Raw genomic sequence first — 16,100 nt, forward strand, 5'->3', positions numbered from 1 at the left:
TATAACAACAACAAAGTGAAACAAAGAAAAACAAACATACACATAAGCAATCCCCCAAGGCAAGCCAAGACAAAAACTTACCACATCAATAATTTACTTTTCACTTGTCAACAAGTTGCTTTGATAGGGTATAGAAGACAGAGACTTATGACAAAGAATACATCTTGGATTTGATTTTACCAAAATGTTGCATGAGGGTTACAACTAAATGGGTTTTGTTTTATTTCACATGCAAAAAATCTTTCCAAGAGCTTTGTGAGATATGTGAATTATTTCAGGCCCGTATGATACCACTTGGTGCACCAGAGCAGTTTAACCCACCTCTTTCACTTGTATGAACCAATACCAAGAGAGAGTAGAAACACTGAAAGCCTGTAGTATAAACTGCAAAGCCCCTAATGACTGAGAGTATGGTGGTAATTGTCTTCTGACCATGTGACCATGTAAGCTATTCAGTGAAAAATGTGAAATAACAGATGTTCCCGTAATGTCCTCTGATTACTGGAACTTACAGCTCACTAAGGGAAATATCAAGCCCTTTATATATGTATATTATTATTTTTGTAAACGAGAAAGGTAAGAGAGCACACTTTCAAAGTTGACTTTATGATACTTTTTGGATTATAAAAAAATTGACTACTAAAAAACCTACTTTTAATGTTTTCTTTTTAAGAATTAAGTACCACACTTAAAACTTAAAGGTTTTTGTATGTTATGATTTGATTAGCATTTTGGAATAAGGATGCAGTCTGAAAAGAAAATATTTTGCTCTAAGTTTACCTTTATTATTGTACTTATGGGGAAAGAAGCTTATTAAAGGAAATATTCTGAAAATATCATGTGAATATAGGCACAGCTGATAAATAAAACAAAATTTTATTTAAGCCATTATTAAAATATTTAAACATGCATTGGTGCTTAAGGTATAATGTTGCTAGTAGAGTCTTAAGGTTGTTTGCTGCTGAGAAACTGGGTGCTGATTTTATTTTCAAGAGTTTTTTTTTTTTTTTTTTTATAAATATCTCATAGCATCACAAGAAATAATAGCTCAGCATCTATCTCTTCGGCTGCAAATACCTTTTCAGTTCATTCATCTCCTTCATGTGTTCTGAGCTGCTAGATTCAGACCTGGGGAAAAATATTTTTCTCTTTTTCTGCAGTATTTCTTGCTTTGTTTTAGTTACCTCAATAACTCTTTCCCTTTGTTCTACTTTGGAAGGCACAGCCATTAAAGAAGTTCACAACTTATATTTTCTGTCTGAGGCTCAGAAAAGTTTCTCAGCATTTTCTCAAAGGCACATGGGTAACCTTATCACTTATGAAATTCAGGCATAAACTCCTTAATGTTTTGGCTAAAAATAAGTACCTGATTCCTTTCCCATTGCTCAACAACATTCTGGGTAACAATGCTGGGTACAGAGAATCATGTAAAATAGAATTATAATTAAAATATTTGTTCTGGCTCATTCTATTGATACTCTCTTTTTTTCCCCTTTTAAGAGATATTAAATGCTTTCTTTTTCAAAATTAAAAATCAGTAATTTTAATATTAAAACTGCTAATTTAAAAAAAAGACAGGAAAAACCCCAAGGTACAATCTATAGGGAAACCCATTCTGCCCACCTGCCCACCCCCAGCCCAGTTTTAAAATGACTGTCCAGGGCTTCCCTGGTGGCGCAGTGGTTGAGAATCCGCCTGCCGATGCAGGGGACACGGGTTCGTGCCCCGGCCCGGAAAGATCCCACATGCCGTGGAGCGGCTGGGCCCGTGAGCCATGGCTGCAACGGACTTTAGAAAAATTCTTTCTGCAAAGGGAGTGGAAAAGGACGGTGTGTGGAGTGGGAGGTAGCTTGGGATGCCTTGGCACCTGGGGTCCAGGGTAGCCACCTACCTGTAGGAAGGGTCAATCTGAATCTGCCCCAGAGGCTCTGGGCCAAGTCCAGGCCCACAACCTGGGGTCAGGGTTGGCAGGTCCCACTGGAGCCAGCAGGTTAGCAGGTGTGGGTCCATGTGAAAGACCAAGAAGGGGTTGGGGTCCTGGGTTTCAGCTGCCAGCAGGGCAGGTAGGAGGTGGTCGGGTAGTTCTAGCCTTCCTCAGTTGATCAGGACGGCCCAGGCTCAAGCTCTGTCTTCTGGCAGCGTCCTCCCATTCTTCTCAGATTCCTCTACAGGGCCCAGGAAATCCTTCACGTCCTCCACCGTGACGTCCCCTGTCGTTCCAGCGTAGTGTCGTCACTGGTGGTCGAGTTGGCTGACATGGGTGAGAACACGCTTCCATCGCTGCTCCGTGGAGCCAAGACGATGCCCACGGTCCTGTTAGCCTGTCTCAGCTTTGGCAACTCTGGGAGCCTGCATCTGGCACCGGTGGCATCGCGGGGGCCAGCTAATGTCCAGAGAGCCGGGGCTCTGTGACGTTCTGGACGCTTACTGAGAAGCGTTCAAGCTCCCATGGAGAAATCAGGTAAAAACTGGCTGTGGCACCTGAAGACATAGGAGGTGACGCGGCTGTGTCCCCCTTCCGGCTACAGGAGTAGTACACCTGGGGTCGCAGGCCAGGCACCGAGAAGACGTGGGCATTGCCCAGGCTGGGGAGGCAGACCAGGCACGTCTTGGCATAGTCCTCTCAGGCCACGCTGGCAAGTGTAGCCAGTGCCACCTTGTGCACGGGACAGCCCTCGTGGGCCATCGGCCTGAACTTTGTCTTGGCGCTTTCCTTGGGCAGCGTGAACTCCTTGAACGGCCCCGCCCACCCGGTGAGCACGGCGCCCGCCCTACAAGTCCTGCGCCTGCGCCAGAACCCACGCGGCCTCGTCATAGGTCAGGCTAGGGGCGTTTGCGTGCGTCCTACGCTGGGAGTGCCGACACGAGCCCGCGGGGCGTCAGCCGCTCCTCTGAGACCTTCCGGCGGCTCCCGCAGCTTCCTGACGCCTGCATGGCTGGAGCGTAGCAAACACGGAGTCCGAGTTGGTGTGTGGCTGCATCTCAAGGAATATGCCAGCAAAGTATCATAGAAGTGCACAGCGCCCGGGAGGGAGTCCTCGGCTGACCGGGGCTGATGCAGAGTTGCAGTGGCATCATCCCCAGGTCGTGGGGGCAGGCCTGCTCCGCCAGCAGCGTGTTGGCTTTCTGAAACTTGCTGTTGGCATTAGCATGCTACTTCTTGCCTGAGACTCAGCTCTTCCGCATGCGCCCGAAAGACCACGGCAATTTTGTAAGCAACTTCACCTGGGATAGCGTCCTCTCCATGGTCTGGGAGTCGTTGGGGTGAAGAGTTCACTTGGCCAGACCAGGGCTCTTGCACGGGTAGTCAAAGAGGCCAAAGCCATGACTTATGCCAAAAGCCACAGGCTGCACTCGGCGTGCTGCGAGACGGCAGGGATGGCATCGGGTGTAACAGCACTGAACCAGCACATGGGCTAGAAGCCGGAGGCCAGGGCAGCGGCCCAGGCGCAGGATCAGCTGCCCACGGTCCTTCCACGTGAAGCCCTCGCGGTCCTGGAGGGGGTCTACGCTGGCCATGCTGACTGCCTGCTTCTAAGGCACGTTGATTAGCTCCAGCACCAGCACCTGGCCTGCAGTGCCGGCCATCAGCAGCTGGGCTGTGTACTTGCAGAACGCCAACTTCTTTCTGCACGCTGAGCAGAGGATCGTCGCTGCAGTGTTAGAAGCAGCCAATCTTAAGGAAGGGCGGCCAGTCGTCTACTGTGGCTTAGGCCAGGTTGTTGGCATGCGTGCTGTCCGTCTGGAAGAGGCCAGCAGTGCTCAACTTGCCGGATGGTTGGGGCGCCACAGCGGAGGCATCCCAGAACCGCACGATGCTGTCCTCATGGCCAGTCAGCAGCAGCCCTTGCTGCGATGGCTACGGACTAGGTTCTGATTCCAGTGATGGGCCAGCTCGTGGTGCAGGAGGCTGGCTGGGAGCTCTGCAGCTCGCTAGCGCTCACGATGCGGGCCCACAGCTTGTCTGGGACATTGGCGACATGGGCTGAACAGGTAAGAGTGGACAGAAACTGTCTTAATATTGAACATATACAGGAGAATAATTTTTCTAGTCCTTAACCATACCATTTCACATCCAAACATGCTAGGCCACTCAATGAGGAGTTGGGTGTATTCTTTTTTTTTTTTTTTTTTTTTTTTTTTTTTTTTTTTTTGGGTTTCGGGGAAAAATTTGCGGTATACGGGCCTCCACTGCTGTGGCCTCTCCCGTTGCGGAGCATAGGCTCTGGACGCGCAGGCTCAGCGGCCATGGCTCACGGGCCCAGCCGCTCCGTGGCATGTGGGATCCTCCCGGACCGGCGCACGAACCCGCGTCCCCTGCATCGGCAGGCGGACTGTCAACCACTGCGCCACCAGGGCGTATTCTTTATTTGAAACAGGCTAGGTATGAAGAAAGATGGAGGAATCAGAGTATTAAAGATGGATTCTACTCGAACTGTCTGTACTGCAACATCTCTTAGTTCATACCAACAATATTGTTATATCTACCACTTGCAATTTCTAAGTCATTTTCTCATTAAATTAGCGGTTGAGCAGGTGTAGCTAAAAGTGTCTTCAGTCACTTCTGCCTTAATTTGAGAGACTTTTGCAAACCATTGAAATTTAATTTTGGAATCTCATTCAGTAAGCTGGAAAAACAACAATGGCAAACTGGTGTTTTGGTGTTGCTTTTACATTTGGTGATACAGTTAGGGCTTTTATTACCAAAGGAAAGTGATAACTGTGAAAAAAATCATGACAGTTCTAACAATTAGTAGATTAAAGGTTTTATATACATTATCGAACTCCCCTCAGTAATTCTGGAAATAAGAGAGGTGTAAATGCTGCTATTTGTGTTTTCTACAGAGTCAGTAGTATTAAATTATTAAAAATATATAATATATATTTTACATGCAAATATATATACAGTGTGTGTGTATACACACACACACACACACACAGAATGAGAATAGCTTATAGCTTAGTTTTCCCAGTTTTTCAACTTTCTCTTCCTCATCAATGGTTGCCTTCAAGGATGTCTTTTATATAAAGCATCCTAGAATGTTCTGTTTCCCACCTCATTTATCATTTAGGTGCCATGTTTTATTCTTTGTTTCAACTGGCTAATGTTAAGAGATCGATGGTCCAGTACATAAACAAACTGACCAGAAGGGCTAGAGAAGACACCATGAGGCTCAGAACAAAACCCTTCTTACTGACATTTCCCTTATGAACACGGCCTGCTTAAAAGCTGTTATTGAATCAAGAATATATCACCAGGGCTTCCCTGGTGGCTCAGTGGTTGAGAGTCTGCCTGCCAATGCAGGGGACACGGGTTCGTGCCCTGGTCTGGGAAGATCCCACATGCCGCGGAGTGGCTGGGCCGGTGAGCCATGGCCGCTGAGCCTGCGTGTCCAGTGAGAGGCCTGCGTACTGCAAAAAAAAAAAAAAAAAAGAAGAATATATCACCAAATGGAGGTTTGAAATTGACCACTCCACCACACACTCACCACAGTTGCAAAACTACTGCCTTGAGTTGACATCTGTCTTCTTCTTGGGTTCCTAGACCTTGTCACTAATCTCACCATTGAGCAAATATAAGTACATCTGCTTTCCAAGAAAGGTTCCTTTGCATTACAAATATTATACTATAATTTCTAAGTTAGTGCAGTAACCCATAAACATTAGCGTTGCTCCCAAACTATGCTGAATGTAGAGTAAACCATGAGTCACAAAATATTTTCTCCAAAGCCAAGTGCATCCTTCATGTGAACAGTTTTTAAAACTGATGCAGACACGCTCATGAGCGACACTGTTGCTAATATTTAGAACTTTTTCTGACCTTTGAAACCATTCTCCAGCATTAGGTTTCGGGTCCTACAGTGAACTGAACACAAAGCTTAAAGATGAACAAATGTAAATTAAGATAAGTGTATTTTCAGTAAATATACTGGAAGGGTATGCCAAAGGAAATTTTCACATTACTTCATTTTCTGAGCTTGAATTTTTGCTTTCTTATATAGACAAGTGCATACACACACACAAACACAGTCACACATATACCTGTTGGTATACACATGCCTTTTGTTCACTAAAAATGGGCTGACATTCTGGATTTGATGATTTTCAGTGGCATAGCCTAACCAAAACTTTATCAATCGGGAATTTTAAAAGTCTGTCTTTTAGGATCTCCACTCATTCCCATCAGGTTTCTTTCCAAGTAGGTTCCCTTCTGCTGGTCAGAATCAACATTAAGAAGCATATTTGCTATCAGGTAGATGTCAACATCTGTTTTAGTTTTATTTTTTTTAGCAGCAGGACAGCCCAGATTTTCTTTGTAATTTATTTTTGATATCACCATCATTCCATTTTCTCCATGCTTCCCTTTTGAAGTACATTTAAATCTTCCTTAAAATATAGTGAGCACTCCTCTAGAGAACGCCTAACTTTATTTTAGTTCCTTTGATTTGTAATGCATAGCTTTAGCAGTCCGTCTCAACATATTATTTGTTTTCATCTCACTTGGTTCCTTCCTTCCAAGTAATCCATTCGGTAATGTGTCTTATAAATCTCCCATAAACAGAGGTAGTTTTTAAAGAAAACAAGAAAACAACTGTGGGAGTAAATGTGTTGTCCTAATTGACAGGTGTTTTTACCACTAAACCACTTTTCAATTCTCAAATTGATGTATTTGTGTGTGTGTGTGTGTTTTATCAGTCCTCCATGCTGTGTTGCCTGCTAATTTAGTTCAGTCTACTATCTAGGAAATAACTCCTTTCTTTCCAAGATCCAGGTCATTACTGTGAATAATTAAAAAGCAGGGCTCTACCCTATTGGTAAATTCTTTCCACCTTGAAATAATTCTGTTGCCTGGCACAGCTGTGGTCATCATGCCTGACCCTTCACCCAGTTTTCAGGCTCCTTTGCCAGCTCCCTGCCTATGGTGGGTCTGCACTTTAGGTACTCACTTTCCTTGCTGATTTCCTGACAATATAAGTATAATATTAAATGCACATGCAGTTCTTTACCGTGTTCCTCTTTTGTGCCAATTATGTATCTTGATTTTGTCTTTTGTGTCTATTTTTTCCTAACTTACACAGACCACCTTCTCCAGCAAAATCGAATATGTGCAGCATCAGTTAGTGTCCTGCCCCAAATGTTCTCTCTCGCGTCTCTCAAGGTGCAAGCTTAGTGCTAGACTTTCCTTTTTTCATGCTGCTTAGAAATTCTATGACATTCATTGTCTGTGCTATTTTTGGTAGATGCCCAATAAATCTTTCTGAATTGAAATATGTATTTCTTTCATTAAAATATAAGCTCCTTGGGGACAGGGACTGTGCCTTAGTGCCACTTGCAATGTACATTTGGTATTAGATATTTTAATTTTTTTTAAGAAATTTATTTATTTTTTGCTGTGTTGGGTCGTCGTTGCTGTGCGCGGGCTTTCTCTAGTTGCGGTGAGCGGGGGCCCCTTTTCGTTGCAGTGCACGGGCTTCTCATTGCTGTGGCTTCTCTTGTTGAGGAGCACGGGCTCTAGGCACGTGGGCCCAGTAGTTGTGGCGCACGAGCTTAGCTGCTCTGTGGCATGTGTGACCTTCCCGGACCAGGGATTGAACCTGTGTCCCCTGCGCTGGCAGGTAGATTTCCTAACCAGTGCGCCACCAGGGGAGTCTGGTATTGGATATTTTAAAAACCTATTTATTTGATTGACAGATTGGTTTGATAAGCTATTTTCCTTGAGTTTCTCTTTTTTAGAAAGGTCAGACTTTTGTCTACTCTTACAAGTCGTCTATTTCACATGGTAGTTCTGTAAAGGGATTTAGCTCTTTCCTTACTATGTCACTATCCTTCTTCTGGCTCTTCTAGATTTTGCTGTGTGTATCTTATGGGGAAAGAAAGCATTTGTCCAGTCTGCTTCTTTATAGGAATAACTGGAAGGGCAATAATTCGGCATTTGTTAGTTTTTAAAAAATGGAAGGAAGGGGAGGCTTTTAATTGTATGGGAAATTTAATTAGATTTAGACTAATTAAATTCATTTTTTATATTAACATGTGCACAAATATTATTGCATCTCGTTAGATTTCATTCTTCTAGCCTTACTGAACAATATTCAGTAGTAGTTTCAGATTACAATAGGTTCATTATGAAGATAAGGTGGAATTAGTGTAGGAAGCTCAGCTGGTTGAAGGGGTCTGTACTTTAATTACTGCAGAGGGTGTGCATATTAATTACAACACAAGTGATATTTACTGTACCTCAGGAACATATGACAGGGTAAAGATACTGACAGCACCAGCTAATAAACTCAGTATGATAATGAGGAGAAAAGACCATAAAAATAGAAGGAAATAAAATTATTCATAAAGTATATTGATCCCAAAGTAAAGACATTAAGCTCTGATGAAGGGCAACAAAAGGGAAGCTCCTCACTTTATCAAACAAATAACCAAAGTAGAGAAATGTTAGCAGGGAGACAGATTGTCATTATCCTGGTCACATGATCACACTCCAGAGAGTACACAGGAGCCATAAAATGGGAGATTTTTAATAAATCAGCAGAAAGCCATACTGTCACCTGCAGGAACCGAGGTCGCAGTGGCTAAGGACAGCTCCTGGGAGCGGAGAAGTCGGCTATGCTGCAGGGCAAACAGGGAAGGAACCGCACGCACACAAAATCTGGTTCAAGAGCCACTGTGCCCTCTGGAAAAGAGAGGGGGCACCTACAAATACTCTGAAAATAGTTCTCAGTAGCAACCCAGAGGCCATCACTCACTTTTCCCTGTGGTTTGAAATCACCAGCTGTGATTTTGAGATGGTGAAGGGAAACCAGTGGGGCTTGGTTGGATAATTGTTCCCAGGAAATGCTCATTTCTGCCATGATCCTGTCTAAATCTATACAGCTCAAAGGAAAGTTCAAATTTTGGCCTAGAGTGGTTAAATCTGAAGTTTTATTTGTTTTGTTTTTACATGGGCCTTCCAAAAGAATGGTCATTTTTAAAACAATTATTTAGTCAACTACTAGCATTTATAAACAAGTTTATTTTAGAAAAAAAATTGGCCAACATGCTGATTCTTCATTTACATTAAATAATTAATATAGTCATGCTTTTGCTAAGTATGTATTTGTTATTTTGGAGTTTATTAGCCAGAATCTGCCAGATACTGCTCATAGTTGACATATCATGGAAAGAAAGGATATTAATTACCTATTTATTGTAACACATGAAATGATGATGTGGACCAAACTCTTTGAATAGCTTTAAGTTAATTTTATGAGGAAAACATTTTTTTGTGGGCGTATGTATGATTTTACTGTATATTGGAAATATGTGATATATATTTGTATATGTGAACTTGAGTGTGTATATAATAGAATATGCAGTTCTGGTTCAAACACCTCCAAAGAATAAATTATTATTCACTAGAACCTAGAGAAAATGGAGAGAAGGGCATACCTAGGGCAGTACATAACCTGGGCCTGCATCTTGGTAACAAAATTAGAGTCGTCTGGAGACAGAAGACAAAAGAAGAGAGTCCTCATTTTGGTTGAAATCCATAAAATCATGAACTGAAAGGATTAGACATCAAATTACAGAATTAAATTATGGAAAAAATCTCACTTTGCAACTTAGGCAAGACAAATACAAGGAATAACTGATTCCCTCACATCTGAAGTATTTTAAGTTATGCATCCTGGAGCAGAAGTGACGATAGCCCTGGATACTATCATGAAGTAGGGGTGCCATCCCTTGTTTCCAATTTCTCCCTCTGCCCTTTTCAGGGCCTTACTTTTATCCATCCCTAATATATTCCTGTGGTTTCACGCTAGCTTTTCTCTCCTTTGGTGGTGGGTTGAAAAGTTGTTTCACTCACATTAAGATGAAATATATCCAGCGATATTTTTATTTTAATAGCACAGTGCTTCATGTAAGCTCGCATGTTATAACTTGACTGTTAATGAAGTAGTTATATACAAGTAGAAGAATCCACCTGAAATTGCTCAGATGTATCAAATATGCATATGACCCACATGAAAGGTCAAACATAGAACACGGGGAAAAGAGGTGGTAATTCAAGTTTTATAATTGATATTGTTGTGCAATGGGTTACTTTCTTTTTTTAAAAATTTTTATTGGAGTATAGTTGATTTACAATGTTGCGTTAGTTTCAGGCAAAGTGAATGTTATACATATATCCACTGTTTTTTTTTAAAGATTTATTTTCCATATAGGCCATTACAGAGTATTGAGTAGAGTTCCTTGTGGAAATGGGTTACTTTAATCAATATATGTGTGATATTACAATGTTAAGGCACAAGGCTATGGGACTGTTTGGTACCTGGAACGTGGTGGGTTGGTGTTTGATACATATTTATTGAATGAATAAATAACAAATGATTGAATGAATTGACCTCAGGTGGTGTTTGATCAGTCTTTGAAAATTATTGGCAGTGTTTCTGCTATGCCTAGTGAACTGGGTACTGGCTGTTACACTGGCCTTGGGCTTTTGTGCTAGCAGGTCCTAATTACAGTATCTCTGTCATCACCTGAGATGTGAATGCTGGCTGGAGGATTACCACTGTTGGGTGGCTAGGCCCTTGCCCCGTGTTTGGATGTAAAGGATGTAGGTCATAATGGGAGATGGATGCACTTGTGTTGAAATCTGGAACATGAAGCTGTCTGCATCTCACCCCTTGGGAGATTCAAACAGTTATGATAAATATAAATAGCTTTAGCAGACTTTCAGTTATCAAGATGTTGATGTATGTTTTCTTGTTCAAAATATCCTGACACTTGGAATGAAAAGAATGGTTTAGGTGCATACCAATTATATGTACAAGCGTCTTGGGAACAGATGGGAAATTCCAAGCCTATGACCCCCTATCAACTAGGATTTAGTCTGGGCTTAGTTGAGTATAATTCTGATTTTCTGTTAGTGCTTTTTGGGTGCCTGATATAACATTACTTCTCTTTGACAAGGTTGACAAATTTTTTCCTGAAAAAATCATACTAAGAGGAAACTCAGAAGGTTCCTGCTGCCCTTGTGCCATCTCATTGCCCTTAGCTTCTTCCCTTCCCTCATATACATTGCTTCAGTGATCTGTAGTTCATTGTTCACCATTATTTTTCATCCTTTTCCCATCTATTGATAATTTGGTTCTGATACTGTTTCTGCAATTGATACTTTCTCTTTTACGTGTTCTTACCTTACTGGTTAATTTTTTAACTTGCCATTCGGGAACCGCTCTTTTCTTTTTCAGCAGAGAAAGAGTTGAGTTTATTGAGAAACTAGTTTAGGGACATCAATCGATCAATGTCCATTTAAGAAAGGTCAGTCTTTAGCTTCCTTTATTTATTTCTTCTTTGAATTATGAGGAGATAAAGAATAATTGATGCAGGTATTAAATAGACATGGAGTCTGATGTTCAACATGTTGGAGAAAGCAGAGGATTTGGGAATTAAAATAGCAGTGAGACAAAATGGGTTGTATTACCTAAAGATTGGGATAACAGCCTATATCATCAACTTAAGGAAATTGTTAGTTTTACATTTGAAATAAGTATATGAGCAATCTAACCACACTACATTGGTTAAAGTTAAATATTTAAGTTTAAACACAATAAGTGACCTTTAAAAATATGAAATTACATTTGACCCAATATGCTTTGTAATCTCTACAGTTACAGGGAGCCACAAAACCCTTGTGTTTCAACTACACAGAACATCTTGTTGATTTTCACTGCAGTGGAGTGAAAATTAGAGAAATTTCCCAAAGTATTTGAACCTTAGTGCAGAGTTTAAATCCTTTACGCACCTCAAGCTCCAAGTAATTTCATAGATTAAAGTTTCAGAAGGTTAAGTTTCTGGTATAAAAAGTTTGTGTTTGTGTACATTGATAATTAGAAAAAAGCATTTCATGAAAATCTGAGGAGGTATGATTGAATAGATAATTAAAAATCGTAACATTCTAATCAATAAAAGAGATGGATATGATTGCTCTTGCCATTCTATTTCTTGGACCTTGTAAATCTTCATAAATCCTTTTCCTTTTTTTTTTTTTAAGATCATGTTGTATATTCATTACCACAAAGTGGGAGTCATAGTCAAGGTTTCCTGTAAGTCTTAGGTTGTAGAGCTCCAACGAATGTGCTAAAGTAATAATTCATTGAGAAACCTCAAAAGTGCCTCGTAGAATATGGTATTAATAGAAATGGAGGAACAGAAAAGGCAACCTGTGATGGAAAATTCACAAATCTCTTAGAAATTGGATCAACAATGGATCCAACATCACTAGGATCAACAAATGGATCAACATCACTAGGAATTCTTGAGAAGGGGGAAGGTGCTGTGCTTGTATTCGATTTAACAATAACAAACACCAAAGCAAAACTGATTTCATTTGGGAAGGATCATTTTTTCAGTTACCTTTTCTGAAATAATCCCCACCCTCTGTTCCCTCATTCCTGTTACAATTAGTCATTACCTACTGTTGCTTGTGATTTGTTGGCAGTCTCTAACTGCAATCTGTCGCTCTGTGACAGATCGATTCTTTTAGCCCAGACTCATTCCTGAATTCAGCCAAAATTAAAAAGAATTATATATATGTGTGTGTGTACATACACACACATTATATTCCTCTGGCTAATGTGGGAGATCATTCTTTAAAAAGGTGCTTTTAAGGGAGACCATTAATGAACCCTGCATGTATACAGCAGGAGTGAACACTAAGTGACGCCCTATGCAGAATGGGTTCAGAATGCAGATGTATAGACTGTGGACTTTGAAGTATATTCTTTTAAGTCGTCACTTTTAAAGGAGATAATTTCAGAGCAATCTTTTTGTTAGAGAAGAGGTGTTGCTTCTGAGCCTACTGAAGAGAATTTGTAGAAATCTTGTTTATACCCACACACATAGATGTATACACACACCACTGCATTTAAATAATTCCAGTAAGATTCATATTCCTCGGGTTTTTTCAGAAAAAGAAATTAAAGTTTTGTTGCAATCAATTTAACAGTCAGAGCTTTGGTGTAGCAAAATATATGCTTCGTAGCCCTTCAAAATTTATGCAGTTTGTACATATAGATATATGCTGTATATATTTTGAAGTGATTCGTATGTTGAATTTTTTTCCTCACTTAAAACCATGCCGCATAATTGATTGGGAGAGTTACTGTCGTCACAGTCTATTTTTGCAGCAAAGCAGAGGCTATTTGAGATGCTTGTGGGTTTTTTTTTTTTCTTAAATGCTTTTACTTTTGCAAGGAAAGGAAAAACTAGTCATTATATAGCAAGATACTATTCATTGTTGGTTTGTTCTGAACAATGCGGAATTAAGTAACGTTATCGCGTGACAAGATCAATATGTAAAAAAACACATTTTCTCCATTAGCCTTTGGTGTTACTGTGGTCTGACTCAGTGCAACTGTATTTGGTGAAACACACACACAATCATACACGCTCATACACTCACTGACATTTTAAAAATGTGTAGTCTGTTGAGTTTGCTACCTTACAGATCCAAGGAACAGCTTGCTTCTCAACATTTATATATGTTACCTCAGTCACAAGGCCAGGGCCACAAGAGTTGCCAAATTAAGGAAATTGGTGGGCTAGTGAGGAAAATACTGCTGAGCCAAAAGGCAGATGTTTCACCGTATGTTACACATTGGTGGAATACCCTCAATCGGTCAGCATCATTTTCTCGAAGTATAAACTAGCCACTCTCCTGGTTCCTCTTTCCATTTCAGGTTTTTAAAGGGGCCCCTTGTTTGGCTGCTGGAAAACTACCAGCTTTCCTCACTCTAAAAATAAGACAAGGTAGTCATTCATGAACACTTGAGAAATTTACTTGAGAAATTTCTTACCGCTTGAGAAATTTACTCTGACCACTTGAGACATACTTAAAAAATCTCTTTCAAGCTCAATTTGGAAGGTGGCTGCAGGTATTATGGTCATCATGCAACTTTACAAATAAATCCATGACAGCTGATACAGAATTTAAACAGTATATCAATATATGCATGCCATAGGGGCTAGTAAATAGCATAGGCAGGATTAGGTTGCAAAATGCTTGCATTTTTAGTCTAATTACTCTTCTTATCAAATCCTTTTATGAATAAAAAGAAAAATCCTTAAACATAGAAGTGTGGAAATTGAGAACTGAAAATGTTACTCCAAGTAACCAAGGGATATAGAAAGGGGCAGCTCTATTATACTTTGTTTTGCATTATTACTGCCTTTAAAATCATTTAGTGTAATCTTTTTCCAAAATTATAAGGATTTTTCTTTACAATTAAAAATGTTTTTTACAATTTTATAACTTTACAGACTTAAGACTAGAAAAATCATTTAAGTGAACGCACTGATTCATTGAAACATTACATAAGATTAAAGTCTACTTTTAACATGATATTGTACATAGGCTCTAAAGACTTTATCAGATTATTTGGATTTTACTAGATCTGAATAAATAGCAGAAAACACACAGTAACTAATTCAAACATATTTCTTTGTTCTGGTAAATTACTACATATGCTTCTAGCTCCCTAGTATCGGTGGTTCTATAAAAGGAGAATTTCTTTTTTTTTTTTGCCATCCCAGTGTGTTTTATCCACCATTTAAAAACACATTTGAAATATATTGCAATCGTGTGAGAAGTGACATAAATACATTTGGTGATTAATATTTATTTGATCAACTGTGAGTGCAACAATATGACTTCTAATTTGAAACCACACAAGCTTCCTTTTCAGCAATCCTGCCTTTCAGAGCCTTTCATTTGCTATAGCACAGGCTGATCTTGGAAAGAGAATCTGTTAGACGTACTTTACCCTACCCTTTTTCCAACTTAACTGTTGAAACAGGACAGTGGGCATTTAGCCCTATTTCCAGGTGTGCCATATTGAAACTTGTAAAATGTGTGAGGGGATGGGGAAACTCTTAAGACTCTAGGCCTCTGGGTGATTCCGGAGAGCTTGGCCTGTTGACATTTGTTTCAGGGTGTGTGTATTTGAAGGTCTATATTACGTTGTCTGCAATATATAAACATGCTCCCATACATATTCTGTAAAAATGGCAGAGTAGATGTCAGGAAGGCGTCTCCCAATGTTAAATAATGATTCTGTTCCTTCTCATATTGTTATTCCTATTGTTTTATTTCTATCCCCTGTGCTCGTGGTGTCTTTTGTGGTGCTTCAGCTGTGATGAGATGGCGGGTGAACAGCTTCATCCAGAATTGACGCCAGCTGGTTTGGAAGACTGGCAAACCCTCAACTTTCCCTCTATCCACCACGTTAGAGATTGACTTTATTATCTGCTGTAGCTCCACGCCATGCCCAGTCTCCAGTGGCCCAGAATGCAGGCACGTAACACAGCCCCATTCACCATCGCACTTATTTTGATTTAGTCATAACTTCAGGAATTGCCTTTTAACAACAACCTCAAAAAAAGTGAGGGTCATCTACTTCTAATGCTGGAAACCCTGTGATAATCTGTTCCATGCATTCAAATGAAAATATGACTTCTTGGCAGAGAATAGCATTATAATGTAAAATCCCATATGCTGTTATACAGTATGTTGCAATCTGTTTTACGGCTGCCTCTATTCTAACGAGTGAATACTGCCAATAAAGCAATTGAAGATAACACTAATTGCTTATTTCTGTGATCCATAATTTTTATGGCTGCCTTATAGCTCTTTAGTCAAATAGATGCTTTTTGGCCTTTAAGATCTAGAACTCATGTACTGTAGCAGTTGAAACTGGAAATGTACATGCTGGCCTGAGAGGCTTTTCTGTACTTGATGGATAGGATTCAGCAGAAAAATAATGGAAAGGTGCAAAAAAAAATATAGAAGTCTTAAATGGGCTCTGACAGGTCAACACAAGATTTTATCAGTACTTAGGTAACTTTAAATAAATGTATACATATATGGCTGTGTATGAAACAAAATTAGGCTGTTAGGTCTTCTTTGCCTTCATGCATTTTGGGGTCTGTTGAACGCAAAAGTAACCATGGAAGGCGTTGGTGGTGTGTGAGCACAGCTAGTTGGAGACTGTGTTTGATCTTGGCCTTTTCCACATACTGACTTTGTGATCTTGAGCCAGTGATTCAGCTTT

The 16,100-nt window shown here is 40.4% G+C and overlaps 1 pseudogene; it reads right to left on the minus strand.

The window, feature by feature from the left end:
• Positions 1–2,094: 2,094 nt before the first annotated feature.
• The window catches only part of LOC112404831 (lethal(2) giant larvae protein homolog 1-like), a 121,872-nt pseudogene continuing 107,866 nt past the window's right edge, over positions 2,095–16,100 (minus strand).

The sequence above is a fragment of the Neophocaena asiaeorientalis genome, unplaced genomic scaffold (assembly GCF_003031525.2).
Source record: "Neophocaena asiaeorientalis asiaeorientalis breed wild unplaced genomic scaffold, Neophocaena_asiaeorientalis_V1.1 scaffold100, whole genome shotgun sequence".
NCBI lineage: Eukaryota > Metazoa > Chordata > Mammalia > Artiodactyla > Phocoenidae > Neophocaena > Neophocaena asiaeorientalis.